This window comes from Geotrypetes seraphini, chromosome 5 (assembly GCF_902459505.1).
Source record: "Geotrypetes seraphini chromosome 5, aGeoSer1.1, whole genome shotgun sequence".
Lineage (NCBI taxonomy): Eukaryota > Metazoa > Chordata > Amphibia > Gymnophiona > Dermophiidae > Geotrypetes > Geotrypetes seraphini.
Window position 1 is genome coordinate 272,155,964 of NC_047088.1, and position 18,662 is coordinate 272,174,625.

The following is an 18,662-nucleotide window of genomic DNA, read 5'->3' on the forward strand; positions in this document are numbered from 1 at the left end:
TTGGTTTGTAGCTGACAGGCCAATCCTTGGTGGTACCTGTCAGCCAGCCTACATTTATTTCACAGGAGCTTGGGGCCGTCCCCATCTTTCTCCTTCTGCCAAACAAAGGTCTGAGCGCAGACAGGGCATACCTAGAAGACTCAGCGGTGTCTCAAAGGGTGCTGGCTGCGTTTTCTCACCTCCGCCCGTCCCTGAGCACGTCTATTGGTCCGCAGGGGTGTAGGTGCAGTCATGCATAGGGTTTGACTGGCAGCCCGAAGATTAGCATTGAAGAGGCATTCCCAGCATGAGGCAGTGATACTCTGATTCCAGCTACTGTAAGAGAACTGAGGCAGGCTGCAGCACATTCCCAGCACAGCCTATGAGGAGAATCGGATGAGGTTTGAAGTTTTGAAGGTTTCTGCATGTCCCCCCACCTGAAAAATCCTAAAATCACCAATTTTGAACTTTTGTGTTATATGTGAAAAATATCATGATTTGGGCACAAATTTCTTAGCAATGGGCCATCTTGGATTTTTAGCAATCTTTTTTTCAAAAGCTTCTTGCTTCACCAAAACTGCAGTTTTTTCCTCAAAACTTGTTGGGATGGAGTCTTTGAACATAAGAATTGACGCTGCGGATGGCGATAAGATCCGCTGTTCTAGGAGAAGGGAGGATACAAGATGGCGGACGCTATGTAGCTGTGCTCGGCAGGCTTAGCGTTTTTTCTTCAAATTAATACTTCAACCAGATACTGTACTTACTTGTCGGAATGCCTCATGCAAAGAGGAAGGGGAGTGTGAGAGCGGGTCATTTGCCGCTGCTCACATCGTCTCCAGCCCAGCAGTCAATTCAGCGGTTTTTGCAGCCGCTGAGCCCAGCCGACGCCCAGATGTCCCCGCGGCGGGAGAGTTCCGCGTCGGACCCGAGTGAGGGAGCACTCGGGTCTTTGGACTTGTTGACATCGTTGTCTCCACCGCATCTCTCTGCGCCCCCATGTCCAGCAGAGGCGCAGAGTGTCGAGCTTGGCCCCGAGGGAGAGGAGTTGGAGACCCCGGAGCAGGCAATGGGAGGAGCTACAGCCCTAGCTGGAACGCTGGGAGGAAGGGCTGCTGAAGGAGAAGGAACACCAACAAGCACCCCAGCAGTGACACTGGAAATACTTTTGGAGGCTATCAAGAGAATGGATGTGAAGGTGGAGAAGACTGCCTCAGATGTTGAGGTAATGGTTAAGAAAATGGATAACTTTTCTGAAAGTTTGCTAAAAGTTAAGCAAGAATGCATGGATAAAATACAAATTGAGTCAGCTTCACTGAAAAACTCAATTACCACCATTGTTAAAGAACAAAATTCTACAGCCCGTAAAATAGAAATGATTGAGAACTTTAACAGAAGATTGAACTTGAGAATTCTAAATTGCCCAAGGATTTCGGCAATATCACCTATTGAGATTTTTTAAAAATTTTTGGTAGAATGTTTGAACTATCCGCAAGATCAGATTCCGCCTTTAAACAAAGTGTACTTCTTACCTACTTCAAAAAGAAATTTAGATATACCTAAGGGTGAGAATTTGGCTACTGATAAAGATCTGCAAAATCTCACGGCAATATTAGAGGAATCATCTATGGAAGTTAAAGAAAGAGGAACTTTAATTGTTAACTTTATCTTTGAACAAGATCTTAACGCAGTTATGAGGTTATTCTTTAAAAAGTCTGGATCACTTTTTTGTGGTCAACGTTTATGGTTATATCATGATGTAACTAGAATAACCCAGGAAAGAAGGAAAATGTTTTTGGGCATGAGAGAAGAGACAAAGAAGCTAGGTGCTACTTTTTTGCTAGCTTATCCATGCAAATGTGTCATTAAGTTTAAGGGCCTGAAATATGTGTATTTTACACCAGTTCATCTACGTTCCTTTTTAGATCTCAAAGGTTTATCTAGTGGAGGGAATGTAGCTTAAAGGAAATGCTGGGTTCTAGCGTTTAAGTCTTTACTTTTATTTCTTTGTTGTATCATTGTAATATTACTCCTATAATATCTTTGTTTTCTTTTCCTCCTTCTAATTGAGGTCTAAGGAAGAATTAAGTTTCATACATATTTATTTTAAAGACTGCAATGTTTAATGATGTTTTTCTTTTGGAACATGATTCTGTATTTCTAAATCAAGTAGTTATACTTGTAAAGTATGTTAAATTCAATAAAAATAAAGTTAAAAAAAAAAAAAGAATTGACGCTGCTGGGTCAGACCAGTGGTCCATCATGCCCAGCAGTCCGCTCATGTGGCAGCCCTATGGTCAAAGACTAGCACACTAACAGAGACTAGCCCTAACAGCGCACGTTCTTGTTCAGCAGGAACTTGTCTAACTTTGTCTTGAATCCCTGGAGGGTGTTTTCCCCTATAACAGCCTCCGGAAGAGCGTTCCAGCTTTCTACCACTCTCTGGGTGAAGAAGAACTTCCTTACGTTTGTACGGAATCTATCCCCTTTCAACTTTAGAGAGTGCCTTCTTGTTCTCCCTACTTTGGAAAGTGTGAACAACCTGTCCTTATCTACTAAGTCTATCCCCTTTAGTACCTTGGATGTTTCGATCATGTCCCCTCTCAATCTCCTCTGTTCGAGGGAGAAGAGGCCCAATTTCTCTAATCTTTCGCTATACGGCAGCTCCTCCAACCCCTTAACTATCTTAATTGATCTTCTCTGGACCCTTTCGAGTAGTACCGTGTCCTTCTTCATGTACGGCGACTAGTGCTGGACACAGTACTCCAGGTGAGGGCGCACCATGGCCCGGTACAGCGGCATGATAACCTTCTCTGATCTGTTCGTGATCCCCTTCTTTATCATTCCTAGCATTCTGTTTGCCCTTTTTGCTGCCGCCGCACATTGAATGGACGGCTTCACTGACTTGTCGATCAGAACTCCCAAGTCCCTATCCTGGGAGTTCTCTCCAAGTACCCTCCCCAAACATCCTGTATTCGTGCATGAGATTTTTGTTACCGACATGCAGCACTTTACAGTTATCTATGTTGAACCTCATCTGACATGTTGATACCCATTCTTTAGCCTGAATATGTCACGTTGCAGATCTTCGTAATCCCCCTGCATCTTCACTACTCTGAATAACTTCGTATCGTCCACAAATTTAATCACCTCACTCGTTGTACTTATGTCCAGATTGTTTATAAAGATGTTAAAGAGCAAGGGTCCAAGCACCAAGCCCTGCGGCATCCCATTGGTGACGCTCTTCCAGTCCGAGTATTGTCCATTTACCCCAACTCTCTGTTTCCTATGCTCCAGCCAGTTTTTAATCCACGTGAGTATTTCACCCTCGATTCCATAGCTCGCAATTTTCCAAAGTAGTCATTCATGCGGAACTTTGTTGAACGCCTTCTGGAAATCCAGATATACAGTGTTGACTGGATCGCCCTTGTCTAACTGTCTGCTTACTCCCTCAAAGAAGTGCAGCAAGTTCGTCAAACACGATCTGCCTTTGCTGTAACCGTGCTAACTGGTCCTTGTCAGCCTGTGTCCGTCATGGTGATCAATGATGCTGTCCTTTATTAGTGACTCTACCATCTTTCCTGATACTGAGGTCAGACTCACAGGTCTATAGTTTCCCGGATCTCCCCTCGAACCTTTCTTGAAGATCGGCGTAATATTCGCCACCTTCCAGTCTTCCAGAATCTTTTCCGATATGATCGACAGATTGGCTATTAGTTGAAGCAGTTCAGTTATGGTCCCTTTCATTTCCTTGATGACCCTCGAATGGATGCCATTCAATCCCAGGGATTTATTGCTCTTAAGCCTATCAATCTGCCTACACACCTCCTCTAGACTGACTGTCAATCCTGTCAGCTTTCTGTCTTAATTTCCAGCATATAGCCTGATGGGTTCCGGTATGCTGTGTACATGTTTAGTAAATACAGATGCAAAAAATGTGTTCAGTTTGTCGGCAATTGCTTTGTCCTCTTTTAGTGCTCCCTTTATTCCACGGTCATCCAACGGTCCCACCGCTTCCGTCGTGGGTCGTTTCCCCTTAATATATCGAAAGAACGGCTTGAAGTTCTTCGCCTCCTTAGCTATTTTTTCCTTGTAGTCTCTTTTGGCCCCTTTTACCGCCTTATGGCACCTGCATTGATGTTGTTTGTGCTTGTTCCAGTTTTCGTCCGTTTTTGACCTTTTCCATTCCTTAAATGAAGTTTTCTTGTCTCTGATTATTTCCTTCACCTCTACAGTGAGCCACGCCGGTTCTGTGTTCTTTTTCCTCTTGGATCCCTTGTTGATATGCGGTATATATAGATTTTGCGCCTCGGTGACTGTGTCCTTAAAAGGGACCAAGCTTGCTCTACCATTTTTATAGTGCTTATCCTCTTCTTAATCTTCTTCCCTACCATGAGTCTCATCCCTTCGTAATTCCCTTTTCAGAAGTACAGTGCCATGGCTCTCATTTTGGACCGATTTTTCTCCCCTGCATCCAGATCAAAGCGGATCATATTGTGATCGCTGCTTCCCAGCGTTCCTTCTACTTCTACATCTTGTGCCGGTCCTCGCAGGCCATTTAGAATTAAGTCCAGAATTGCATTTCCTATAGTATTTTCCTTGACAAGTTGTTCCAGGAAGCAATCGCCTACAGCATCCAAGAACTTACTCTCTCTAATGCAGCCGGAGGTGCCTAGATTCCAGTCTATTCACAGATAGTTGAAGTCACCCATGATAACTGTGTTGCCTCCCTTGCAGTTGCATTTAATCTCATCTGTAATTTCTCCGTCAATTTCTTCGGACTGCCCTGGGGGTCGATAGTAGATGCCGATCTTCATTTCCAGGCCATTTGTTCCTGGAATTTTGACCCATAGAAACTCTAACTTATCCGTCAGTTGTGGCGTGTTCTCTCCAGTAGATTCAATTTCCTCTTTGACATATATGGCAACGCCCCCACCTTTTTGAGCCACTCTGTCTCTGCAGTATAGTTAGTATCCCGGTGGCACAGTGTCCCAGACGGTTTCCTCAGTCCACCATGTTTCCGTGATGCCTATGATGTTAACGTTATCTTTTTGTGCCATGGCTTCTAATTCACCCAGCTTATTTCTAAGGCTCCTTGCATTTGTGTACATACATTTGAGTTTGCAGCCTTTTCCTTTCTTGCATTTACTTCCCTCTTGTGTCCTTTTCGATCTATCTTGCCTGAAATCCGGTGAGTCTTTCCCTCTATCTTCTTGCACGGTATCCTCCTGGTATTCCGGTTCCCGAACCATCGACTCTCTCGGTCGACTATCGGCTTTCCCCTTCTTCCTAGTTTAAAAACTTGTCCACTTCTCTCTTGATGTTGCTTGCAAGTAGCCTCGTTCCATCTCTGCTGAGGTGGAATCCATCCTTCCTGTAGAGCTTGCTCTTCCCCCAGAACGTAGTCCAGTTGCGCACGAAGTGGAATCCTTCTTCCTCACACCAGCGCCGCATCCACGCATTGACTGCTTGCAGCGCCATCTGCCTCTTCTCATCTGCCCTGGGTACCGGCAGGATCTCCGAGAATGCTATCCTCTGCGTTCTGGTCTTCAGCTTCCTTCCTAGCATCCGGAACTGGTCCTTCGGTACTTCCCTGTTGTAGTTCCTGTTGCTCACGTTGTTCATCCCCACATGGATCACCACCACCGTATCTTCTTCTTCCAAACTGTTAAGGATCCTGTCATTGCAGCTCACTATGTCTTCTGCCTTGGCTCACGGTAGGCAGGTCCCCAGCCGATCAAGTCTTCCTCCCGCTATGTGGCTGTCAACTTGTCTGATGATGGAGTCCCCCACGACAATTGCTGTCTTCTCTATCTTCTCCTGATTCTCCAGCCGCAGGCCCGTGTCCCTGGTGTATATCCATCTCTCCTGCCGCAGGTCCATGTCCTTCGTTCTCACTGCTGTGTCACCCATTTCTTCCTGGTGGTTGTCCGTCAGGTGGTCCACACTTTCTGTAGGTGTCTTTTGGCTCTTCTACTGTTGCTGGTGATTTTCCATGGCCTCCCTGTATGCCTCCTCTATGAACTTCTCCAGCTCTCGGACTTCTTCCTCGATGGTGTCCTCTGTCTTGTTCTCTGCTTCCTCTATCTGGACGTTCTCTGCATCTTTGTCTCCCTCCTCCGCTGCTTGAAGTGCCTCCAGTTCCAGTATTCTACCCTCCAGGAGTCTGACTTGTTTCTTCAGGCTCTCCAGTTCTCCGCATTGAGTGCATACGTAAGACCGCCTCCCAGAGGGGAGGTAGTCATACATATGGCAGATGATGCAGAAAACTGAGTAGCTCAACATCTTGCTTCCGTCTGCTGCTTCCATTGCTGCCTGCTTGCCGGTCTGCTGCAGATGCCTGCTGTGGTTGCGCCTGCTCTTTTTATCTGCTTTTTTCCCCCTTTGGCTTCTCTCTCCCTCTGCTTCTCTCTATAGCTGCTTTTCTCCTGCTTTTCTTTGGGCTCTCCTAATATGAATTCTTACCAGGATTGCACAAATTTGCCATCTCAAGAGCATCCTTGCATCATGTGAAGCAGGATACAGTCAGAAGAGGTGGCAGTGCCAAGCTTATTCTCTCCCATGATTAAGCAGGTAACATAACACTTGGCTAGCCCGTTGGGATGGCCTTCTTTATTTTCAGAGCTTGGCAAAGCTGCTAATTCTGTGTGCCTGGTCCAGAGACTGTGTGTTGGATCTTCGGATCCCTCTGAGCTTTTAGAACATGGAGTCAATCCCATGGTTCTGTGTTTATTTAAGTCTGTGGCTTATTTTGGAGACTTTGAAGGAGGATTGTATGTGATGATCTTAAGGTGGCCAAACAAGTTGAAAAAGTGACAGTGAAAGCTAGAAGGATGCTAGGTTGCATAGGGAGAGGTATGGCCAGTAGGAAAAAGAAGGTATTGATGCCTCTATATAAGACTCTGGTGAGACCTCATTTAGAATATTGTATACAATTCTGGAGGCCGCACCTTCAAAAAGATATAAAAAGGATGGAGTCAGTCCAGAAGGCTACTAAAATGGTGTGTGTTTCCAGTATCATATTAATTTGTCCCCATATTGATTTCCAAAAATTGAGTATCAAGGACAATAAAACAACAATTGATCCAGTGTCCCTACTTCAAGATGACAGTGCCAGCATCTATTAGACTTTGAACTATCCAACTTTTGCAAACGAACTGGGGCCCAAAAAATTCTATGTAACAAAAAGAACCAGATTTGTCTCATAGATGCTGACGCTGTACATCCTCCAAGTCCAAATCTGTGGCCATTGAGTAGCAGAAATCTGCTGCTTTATCTCAATGCTCCAAATGTCTTTTAGGCTTGTTTTTGGTTTTTTATTCAAATATTCAGATAGTAATTTGTACCACTTGGCGGCCTGGTGCCCTTGCAAATCTGTCTGGAAACATAGGCCCAGCAAACTATATTGATTCTTTAAATTTTGCCAATCTGGAAACCCTTTCTGAATGGCCTGTTTCAACTGCAACCATTTATAAGCTTGAGACTTTGATATGCCGAATATTTGTTTCAGTTACAATAAATTTAGCATTTTCCCATTAGAGATCACATCATCCAAAGTACATATGCCTGAAGCCAATGTTTCCAGAGGATTTTAGACTCGCCGATTTGTATCTTGGAGTTTAACCATAGAGATTGACACGTGGATTGTTGTATTGGAGTAGGTGTTAAATTATTAATAAATTTTAATGTATTCCAGGTGAAAAGATGGATACTATTGTCCTTATATCTTCTAGGCAGCTTGATACTCAAAATATGGTTAAGACGTAATGGGGTTTCAGTACGGGCTCGATTATCCCTACGAATGACCAGAAGCCCCGGGCAGGTATTCATAGGTGATTAGCACCAAACCCAAAGGTCTAAATAAACCCTGCCCTGTACATCATATTGCCCTTGTTTTTATAAAAAGCATTTAAACAAAAATATTAAGTAAATATAAAGTGCAGACGTGCATCCGGTGTGGGAAAGAGGAAAAGATGTGTTTGGAAACTCCACACAATTCAGTGACAAAAAATGTCCAAAAATCAATGTAAAAACAATCAATTCTCAAATTCATAAATATGTGAATGAATAAATTCAAAAACTGTTAAATTCAACAATATTGAGAGTTAAAAAGTTCATATCAAAATCCATATCAAAGCACCATTGTATCTCCAATCCTCAATAAATAGAACATAAGAACATAAGAATTGCCACTGCTGAGTCAGACCAGTGGTCCATCATGCCCAGCAGTCCGCTCACGCGGCGGCCCTCTGGTCTAAGACCAGCACCCTGAGACTAGCCCTACCAGCACATGTTCTTGTTCAACAGAAACTTGTCTAACTTTGTCTTGAATCCTTGGAGGGTGTTTTCCCCTATAACAGCCTCTGGAAGGGCGTTCCAGCTTTCTACCACTCTCTGGGTGAAGAAGAACTTCCTTACATTTGTACGGAATCTCTCCCCTTTCAACTTTAGAGAGTGCCTTCTTGTTCTCCCTACCTTGGAGAGGGTGAACATAAGAACATAAGCACATAAGCAGTGCCTCCGCCGGGTCAGACCATAGGTCCATCCTGCCCAGCAGTCCGCTCCCGCGGCGGCCCAAACAGGTCACGACCTGTCTGAATCACCAGAAGGGGCCCCCTTGCCACCTTGGTTTCTCATTGAAGTCCTATCTTCCCATCAAAGTCCTAACCCTCCGGTCTTGCACATGCACGACCTGGTTGGCTTACTATACTTATTACCTGGTTAGCTTTCTATACTTGTGTTACATCCCAGCAACTCTCTCAGTATCCCACGATCCCTTTATCCCTCAGGAATCCGTCCAATCCCTGTTTGAATCCCTGTACCGTACTCTGCCTGATCACTTCCTCCGGTAGCGCATTCCAAGTGTCCACGACCCTTTGGGTGAAGAAAAACTTCCTCGCATTTGTTTTGAACCTATCTCCCTTCAGTTTCTCTGAATGCCCCCTCGTACCTGTTGTCCCCCTCAGTCTGAAGAATCTGTCCCTATCCACCCTCTCTATGCCCCTCATGATCTTGAAGATCTCTATCATATCTCCCCTGAGCCTCCTTTTTTCCAGAGAGAAGAGCCCCAGCCTATCCAACCTCTCGGCGTATGGGCAGTGTTCCAGCCCTCTTACCAGTTTCGTTGCTCTCCTTTGGACCCTCTCAAGTACCGCTATGTCCTTCTTGAGGTGCGGCGACCAATACTGAAAGCAGTATTCCAGATGTGGACGCACCATCGCTCGATACAATGGCATGATGACTTCCCGCGTCCTGGTTGTTATGCCCCTCTTTATGATGCTCAGCATCCTGTTGGCTTTTTTCGAGGCTGCTGCGCACTGTGCAGATGGCTTCAGTGATGCATCCACCAGCACACCCATGTCTCTCTCAAGTCTGCTGTCTCCCAACAATGCCCCCCCCCAATGTGTAGTTGAACAACGGGTTCTTTTTCCCTATATGCATGACCTTGCATTTTTCCACGTTAAAGCGCATTTGCCATTTGTTTGCCCAGTCTTCCAGCTTGTCCAGGTCCCTTTGCAGGTCCTCACACTCCTCCCTGGACCTAACTCTGCCGCACAGTTTGGTATCGTCTGCAAATTTTATAACCTCGCACTTTGCCTCCTTTTCCAGGTTATTGATAAATATGTTGAAGAGTAATGGCCCCAGCACCGATCCCTGTGGCACACCGCTCGTGACTCCCCGCCAGTCAGAATATTGGCCCTTTACTCCGACCCTCTGCAGTCTACCCGACAACCAGTGCTTGATCCATCTGTGCACATCCCCTCCCACCCCGTGGTTCCACAGCTTCCTAAGCAGCCTTTCATGTGGCACCTTGTCGAAAGCCTTTTGAAAATCGAGGTAAATGATGTCTATGGGTTCCCCATTGTCCACCCGACTGCTTATTCCCTCAAAGAAGTACAGAAGGTTCGTTAGGCATGACCTTCCCTTACAGAATCCGTGCTGGCTTGTTCTCAGTAGGCCATTTCTCTCGATGTGCTCACAAATGCCGTCTTTGATCATAGCTTCCACCATCTTCCCTATAATTGAAGTCAGGCTCACCGGCCTGTAGTTCCCGGGGTCACCCCTCAATCCCTTCTTGAAGATAGGTGTGACATTCACCAATTTCCAGTCCTCTGGTACTTCTCCAGTTTTCAAGGATAGGTTGCAAACATGCTGGATTGTGACCGCTATTTCTTGTCTTAGTTCCTTCAGAACCCTTGGGTGGATCCCATCCGGGCCCGGTGATTTGCCGCATTTTAACCTGTCTATCTGTTTGAGGACATCCTCCTTATTTACCTCTATGTGCTACAATTTTTCGGCCTGTTCCCCACTCATGAGCTCCTCTGAGTCCGGTATATTAGATGTGTCTTCGCTTGTGAAAACCGACGAGAAGAACGTGTTCAACCTCTCAGCTACCTCTTTATCCTCCTTAATCACTCCCTTCCTATCCCCATCGTCCAACGGCCCCACCTCCTCTCTCACTGGTCGCTTCCCCTTTACGTAACTGAAGAATGCCTTGAAGTTTTTCGCCTCCCTGGCCAGCCCCTCTTCGTATTCCCCTTTTGCTTTTCTAACCTCTCGGTGGCATTCCTTTTGGCATTTCCTGTGCGCCTGGTGATTTTCCTCCGTTGGGTCCTTTTTCCATCTCCGGAAGGATACTTTTTTGTCATTTATTGCCCTCTTTACTTCAGTTGACATCCAAACCGGGTCCTTTGACCGCTTGTTCTTGCAGCCTTTCCTGAAACTGGGGACGTACATTCTTTGTGCTTCCTGCAGGGTGTCCCTGAATAGGGTTCAGGCGCTTCCTACAGTCTCCGTCCTAAAGATGTTTCTGAGCTTCCTCCCCACCATATCCCTCATAGCAACATAGTTCCCTTTCCTGAAGTTGAGCGTAGTTGTTGCAGTTCTCCTTGCTATGGGTGTCCCCCTTTCAAATGTGAATCTGATCGCGTTGTGATCACTGTTGCCTAGTGGTCCTCCCACTTCTACCCCTCTTGCAGGCCCCCCTAATCCGTTTAGGATGAGGTCAAGAGTAGCACCCCCTCGCGTCAGTTCCTTGACTAGTTGCTCCATGAAGCAGTCCCTCACAGCCTCTACAAATCCTGTTTCCCTAGTGCAGTTGGAGTGACCCGTACTCCAGTCTATCCCCGGGTAGTAGAAATCCCCCATCACTGTTACACTTCCAGTCCTGCATTCCTGTCTCAGTTCAGCTTCCAAGTCGTGTCCGACTCCTTCTGGCGTACCAGGTGGGCGATAGTACAGCCCCAGTTTTATGTCTGCACCCTTGTTTCTCGGCAATTTGACCCATAGCGATTCCAGCCCCTCTGCCTTCGTTGCCTTATCCATCCCGACCGAGTAGATAGAGGCCTTTATATATAGTGCTATGCCTCCCCCCTTCTTGTGGGTCCTGTCCCTCCTGTAGAGCTTGTACCCCGGCAGCGCCACATCCCATTGATTTTCCTCTGTCCACCAGGTTTCTGTAATTCCAATTATATCCAGATCCTCCCCCTTGGCCACGACTTCTAGTTCACCCATCTTGGCCATGAGGCTTCTTGCATTTGCGTATAAGCACCGCAGGTCCCGTCATTTTTTCCCCACCTCTGCATTTACCTGGGCCGCCTCCCCTTGAGTTTCGGGCAGTTCTCCCGTTCCCTGTGCTTCTGTTTTGCCCTCAGCCTGTACCCTCGTAACTTTCAGCTTCCCCACATTCCCGCCACCCCACTTCCCCGCTTTTCCTCTGGGTTTTTTAGCCCTACCGGCCCCCTCCTGGGCTATCATCCCTTGAGCATCTGTTTAATCCCCCTCGCCTTGTGGCACCTCTATATTTCCTTCAGCTTTCGCCCTCGTGCCACCCAGTCCCCCTGTGTCTCCATGCCCCTTAGTCTCCTCCAAGCAAGCTCCCTTTACCTGATGTTTCCCTCGCTGTCTGATCACAAGATCCACCGGTCCCTCTACTTCCTCCCTGCAGTCAGCCCGTTCAGCATCTGTTCTGGATACTGTTGTCCGAAGCGTCAACACCAGATCAGCTGTCGGCTTTCCCCCTCTCCTCAGTTTAAAGCCCTCTCGATCTCCTTCCTCACATTGGCTGCCAGTAGTCTAGTTCCCGCTGTGCTCAGGTGCAGGCCGTCCCGCCGGTAGAGCTTGCTCTTTCCCCAGAAGGACGTCCAGTTCCTCACAAAGTGGAAGCCCTCCTCCTGGCACCATCTCCTCAACCATGCATTCACAGCCTGGAGGTCTGCCTGCCTCTTTGCATCTGCTCTCGGTACAGGTAGGATCTCTGAGAATGCTATCCTCCATGTACTCCGCTTCAGCTTTCATCCCAGGACCCGGAACTGGTCAGTCAGTGTGGCCACGCTGAAGTTCCTCCGGCTCACACCATTCGTTCCGACGTGGATTATCACCGCAGTCTCCTCTGTCTCTGCTCCGTCCAGGATCCTCTCGATCCTATCAGTGATGTCTCGTGTCTTGGCCCATGGGAGACAAGTCACTAGCCGGTCCTTCCTTCCTCCGGCTACATGACTATCTACCTCTCTCAAGATCGAGTCTCCCACCACAATAGCAGACTTCCCTTTCCTCAGCAACCTCCTCTGTCTCAGGTCCGTGTCCTTGGTGTAGTGCGGTGTCTCTCCCTCAAGGTCCCGGTGAGTCTCGGTCTCCTCCTCGGGGTCCCGGTGAGTCGCGGTCTCCTCCTCTTGCGTGGTTCCTCCACTAGGTCCTTCCCCGGTGTCGCCTTGTGGATCCTGGGTCTCGTCTGCCGACATCCGTCTGTGCAGCTGCTGGTCCTGTTCCTCCACCTTCCTGTAGGCCTCCTCGATGAATCTCTCGAGGTCCCTCACCTGGTCCACACTGGAGCCTGCTCCTTCTGTGTCCTTGGTTGACCAGCTCGTCTCCTCTGTGGTGCGGAGTCCCTCCAGTCCCTCCAGTTCCTGGACCCTGACCCTCAGTCTGCCGACCTCCATCTTCAGGCTTTCCAGTTCCTGACACCAACTGCATATGTACTCCCGCCTTCCCAAGGGAAGGTAGTCGTACATATTGCACTCTTTGCAGTATACCGGAAAGTACCTCTTGGATCCTGGGTCCTCCATCGCTCTCGTAAAGTGCTGGTGTGCTCCTGCTGTATGTGTCTTTCCTCCTGTGCGTCTGCAACCCCCTACCTTGCTGTCTCTCTTTGCGTTCTTGGGTGTAGTGGTCCGGCTCTTCTTAAGGCTCTTCGCAAAGGCGGTCTCGCTAAGGCGAGCGCCGAACGGCTGTGCGCCGTTGGCTCCCTTCCTATTAAGGGGGGAGTCCGGGCGCTGACATCGGTGGTGACGCGGTGCGGGTGGGCGGAGCTAACTCTCGCCGCTACCCGCTCCTCGCGTCCCCTGCTTTCTCTCTTGTTTCCTGCTTCCTCTCACCCGCTCTTGCCCAGCTCTCCTGCTTCTACAGCTGCCGCTTGTTCAGCTTCCCTCACTCGCGGTTGCTGTGCTCTTCGCCCGCAGCTCCCTTCCTATTAAGGGGGGAGTCCGGGCGCTGACGTCGGTGGTGACGCGGTGCGGGTGGGCGGAGCTAACTCTCGCCGCTACCCGCTCCTCGCGTCCCCTGCTTTCTCTCTTGTTTCCTGCTTCCTCTCACCCGCTCTTGCCCAGCTCTCCTGCTTCTACAGCTGCCGCTTGTTCAGCTTCCCTCACTCGCGGTTGCTGTGCTCTTCGCCCGCAGCTCCCTTCCTATTAAGGGGGGAGTCCGGGCGCTGACGTCGGTGGTGACGTGGTGCGGGTGGGCGGAGCTAACTCTCGCCGCTACCCGCTCCTCGCGTCCCCTGCTTTCTCTCTTGTTTCCTGCTTCCTCTCACCCACTCTTGCCCAGCTCTCCTGCTTCTACAGCTGCCGCTTGTTCAGATAAGAACAACCTGTTCTTATCTACTAAGTCTATACCCTTCAGTACCTTGAATGTTTCGATCATGTCCCCTCTCAATCTCCTCTGTTCGAGAGAGAAGAGGCCCAGTTTCTCTAATCTTTCTCTGTACGGCAGCTCCTCCAGCCCCTTAACCATCTTAGTCGCTCTTCTCTGGACCCTTTCGAGTAGTACCGTGTCCTTCTTCAGGTTCGGCGATCAATGCTGTACTCCAGGTGAAGGCGTACCATGATAACCTTTTCTGATCTGTTCGTGATCCCCTTCTTTATCATTCCTAGCATTCTGTTTGCCCTTTTTGCTGCCGCCGCACATTGTGTGGACGGCTTCATCAACTTGTCGATCAAAACTCCCAAGTCCCTTTCCTGGGAGGTCTCTCCAAGTACCGCCCCGGACATCCTGTATTCGTGCATGAGATTTTTGTTACCGATATGCATCACTTTACACTTATCCACGTTGAACCTCATCTGCCATGTCGATGCCCATTCCTCGAGCTTGATTATGTCACGTTGCAGATCTTCGCATTCCCCCTGCATCTTAACTACTCTGAATAACTTCGTATCATCCGCAAATGTAATCACCTCGCTCGTCGTACCTATGTCCAGATCGTTTATAAAGATATTAAAGAGCATGAATCCAAGCACCGAGCCCTGCGGCACCCCACTGGTGACGCTCTTCCAGTCCGATTATTGTCCATTTACCCCAACTCTCTGTTTCCTATGCTCCAGCCAGTTTTTAATCCACGTGAGTATTTCACCCTCCATTCCATGGCTTGCAATTTTCTGAAGTAGTCGTTCATGCGGAACCTTGTCGAACGCCTTCTGAAAATCCAGATATACAATGTCGACTGGATCGCCCTTGTCTATCTGTCTGTTTACTCCCTCAAAGAAGTGCAGCAAGTTCGTCAAACACGATCTGCCTTTGCTAAAACCATGCTGACTGGTCCTCATCAGCCTGTTTCCGTCAAGGTGATCAATGATGCTGTCCTTTATCAGTGACTCTACCATCTTTCCCGGTACAGAGGTCAGACTCACCGGTCTGTAATTCCCCGGATCTCCCCTCGAACCTTTCTTGAAGATCGGTGTAACATTCGCTACCTTCCTGTCTTCCGGAATCTTTCCCGATTTGATCGATAGATTGGCTATTAGTTGAAGCAGTTCAGCTATGGTCCCTTTCAGTTCCTTGATGACCCTCGGATGGATGCCATCTGGTCCCGGGGATTTATCGCTCTTAAGCCTATCAATCTGCCTACATACCTCCTCTAGACTGACCGTCAATCCTGTCAGCTTTTTGTCTTCGTTTCCAGCATATAGCCTGATGGGTTCCGGTATGCTGTGTACATCTTCTTCGGTAAATACAGATGCAAAAAATGTGTTCAGTTTGTCAGCGATTGCTTTGTCCTCCTTTAGTGTTCCTTTTATTCCATGGTCATCCAAAGGTCCCACCACTTCCTTTGCGGGTCGTTTCCCCTTAATATATCGAAAGAACAGCTTGAAGTTCTTCGTCTCCTTGGCTATTTTTTCCTCGTAGTCTCTTTTGGCCCCTTTTACCGCCTTATGGCACCTGCGTTGATGTTGTTTGTGCTTGTTCCAGTTTTCATCTGTTTTTGACCTTTTCCATACCTTAAATGAAGTTTTCTTGTCTCTGATCGCTTCCTTCACCTCTACAGTGAGCCACGCCGGTTCTTTGTTCTTTTTCCTCTTGGATCCCTTGTTGATACGCGGTATATATATATTTTGCGCCTCGGTGACTGTGTCCTTAAAAAGGGACCAAGCTTACAGTGCTTTTAATCTTCTTAAATCTTCTTCCCTACCATGAGTCTCATCCCTTCGTAATTCCCAGTTCGGAAGTTCAGTGCCGTGGCTGTCATTTTGGACACTAAAGAGAGACACTAAAGTCAATCAATCAGAGCACTTAGCTGAGTTTTCCATTTCGTATATTCAAATTCATATTGCCACCATATCTCCACTTGACAAGGCCCCGTTTCGATATCTTCTTCAGGAAAGAGAAATGAAGAAACGGTGAATTCTCTGATTAAGGAGCTGGGAGCAAAAATTCAACAGACTTCTCTGCTAGCAGCGGCACAGTCACATTGAGACTGAAGGCAAAGGCACAATGGCATCCAGGGAGTTCAAAAACATCCAGGAGTCCCGCCCAAAGCAACGCACTGAAAAAACGTAAAGACATATGTCACACAGATTTTTTCTGAAGAGAACAAATCTCGATGAGAAAGATAACAAAATCCACACCAAGGCATTCAAAACAATCAAGGCAATGAAATCCTAGGACAAAATAAAAACTGCCAAAATTAACTGTTAAAAATAACCATCACAAATAACTAACAAAAATAGATAGGTGTAAGTTTATACACTATGTGAAACACTTATCTACATTTTCATTTAGTCCATATGGAGAAAATGCCTTCAGATGGAAAATCCAGAAATTTTCTCTTTTTAACAGGTAAGTGCTTTCAGGAGGCTAGGGGCAGAGGCAACCAGGACAGGACACTTTGAGGAAGAGAAGGAATGGGAGGAATGCCAGCTGTCATGGAGAGGGAGAATAGGCCCAAATATAAACTGAAAGCCTACTACTCTCATATCCTACACAAAGTCCCAGCTAGGTCCAAACAATTGTTCGCCCTTACAAACCAACTCTTCACCAACGCCCAAGGAAAAAAACAAAACAATCCAACTGAACTTGATAGTGAGGCTGTCTCGGATTTCTTCCAGACCAAGATGCAAACCATCCGCAATAATCTTGACACCATCACCAGCACAAACCCCCCACCAGCATACCCCCAACCTAACCCCAATACTCCATTCTCTACTACCCAATTTCACATGGCCACCTATGCTGAAGTTCTCAAAACCCTGAGAGAACTCAAGCCCTCCGGCACCATCCTCAACCCCTGCCCATCCAGCCTTCTACTATCCACAGAAGATACCATGGCAGAATCTATCCTCTCCATCATTAACTCTTCCCTCTCCACGGGGAAAGTACCACTCAGCTGGAAATCAGCTATTATCAAACCCACACTCAAGAAACCCACCCTCGACCCTAACGAACCAGGCAACTACCGACCAGTCTCCAATCTCCCATTTGTTTTCAGACTCCTAAAACGAATAGTGCTCCGCTGCTTACATTCTTTCATAGAAGAACAAGCGGCTCTGTCTCCCGCATATCTGGCTTCCGAAAAGGCTACAGCACAGAGTCAGTACTCCTGGATATCATAGATGACAGTTGGTCAATACTCACAAAGGCACCAATGCCCTACTGGTCCTACTTGACCTCAGCGCTGCCTTTGACACTGTCGACCATCACCGCCTCTTATCCAGACTCTGTGACCTTGGAATCAAGGACTTAGCCCTCCAATGGTTCACCTCCTTCCTTCACCAAAGAACCCAAACAGTCCTACTAGGGCTGACCAAATCTGACCCCAAACATATCAAATACGGTATTGCCCAAGGCGCCCTTCTATCCCCCCCCCTCCTTTTTAATCTCTCTATCAGACCTGTCCTAGATATAGCCCAAAAGTACAACATCAGAATTCACTCTTACACTGATGACATCCAGCTGCTTCTCCCACTCGATCATCCCAAATTGATAACCTCCAACTCTGCCTCTCTGACATGAAAACTTGGATGTCAAACAACAAACTACAGCTGAATGCCTCCATAACCAAACTCTTATGGATTAGGAAAAAAAGTACCAAATACACACGCCCAACTCTATCATGGGACTCCACCTCACTAACAGCAGCAGATCAGGTACACAGCCTAGGAGTAACATTAGACGGCCACCTGTAATTGTCCACCCACATATCTCAAATAGCCTCTACCTCCTTCTACTACCTCCACCAACTGAAAAGAATCAAACCTTACATCTCCAAATCTGACCTAGCCCAACACCTCTACGCCTATGTTCTCTCCAGGATGGAGTACTGTAACTCCTTATTTAATGGAATGGCCAAAAAAGATCTCAAACGCCTCCAGCGCGTACAATATGCAGCAATCCGCCTCCTACACAACCTCAACTAGTATGACTATCTCCCCAGCCCTCCGCGCAGAGCACTAGCTCCCGATCAACCAACGCTGTGCTTTTAAGGCCCTGGTGATAGCACATAAAAGAATCTACACCCCCCCCCCCCCCCCAGCATACATAGGATCCAAGCTAACCCTGTACACCCCCACCTGCCTCCTCTACTCTGAAACGGAGAAACGCCTATGTATCTCCCCAGGAAGGTCTCTCCTGTTAGAAACCACCCGCAAACGCTCCTACAGCCACTTCATCCCCCATCTCTGGAACCAACTACCCCCCCAAATCAGACTACAGAACTCTCTGATGACTTTCCGGAAAGCAGTAAAGACCCTCCTCTTCAACTGAAATTCTAACTGAAAACTACCCCTTGACCTCCTTATATTCCCCCTCCTTTCTGCACTCTCCTGTACTTAAGTTGCTGTATAGTCTTTGAACTGTCCAAAATATATTTAAGTTGCTGTATAGTCTTGTACTGTCCAAAATGTTTTCCATTGTGAATGTTGGCTTGTAACCTGTTCTAAGCTACTGGGAGGACGGGATAGAAATCGAAATAAATAAATAAATTTCATATTTGATACATTTTATGGCCAAAAAAAATCTCAGTTTATATCTGAGTATATATGGTAAATTCCACAGTTGTCAGCAGCTTTGACTTATAAATCACTGAATGCCATGGGCAAAATATAATTCCCAAAGCTTTGAAGAAACCCTGCAGAATATCTGCTGTTGTTGACTCAAGGCAAACAGTGCATGCTGAAGAAGAGCAATTTTAAAAGCAAATA

The 18,662-nt window shown here is 47.3% G+C and overlaps 1 protein-coding gene across 1 annotated transcript in view; it reads left to right on the top strand.

Annotated features, from left to right (window-relative positions):
• The window catches only part of LOC117360429 (fibrous sheath-interacting protein 2-like), a 207,517-nt gene that overhangs the window by 60,587 nt on the left and 128,268 nt on the right, over nt 1–18,662 (top strand). The gene's annotated exons all lie outside the window — the stretch shown is intronic.